Source organism: Narcine bancroftii, chromosome 3 (genome assembly GCF_036971445.1).
Source record: "Narcine bancroftii isolate sNarBan1 chromosome 3, sNarBan1.hap1, whole genome shotgun sequence".
NCBI lineage: Eukaryota > Metazoa > Chordata > Chondrichthyes > Torpediniformes > Narcinidae > Narcine > Narcine bancroftii.
In genome coordinates, this window is record NC_091471.1 from 253,450,701 (window position 1) to 253,450,926 (window position 226).

Below are 226 nucleotides of genomic sequence, written 5' to 3' on the forward strand. Positions count from 1 at the left end.
TGGTTCTGAGTTGCACCACAAACAGTTGCATTTATGCAGCGACTCAGTCTAAATTCAGGGAGGATTTAAGCAACGTAATGAAATATCCGAAAAAAATACTATTGATATATTTTATGGGAGGAAAATAAATTCGGCGATCCGGATATCTGATTCCACCAGCATTTAAAACCCGAGAGGTTCCCTTCTGCCAACGCCAACCTGTTATCCCATGGAATGATGGACGAAA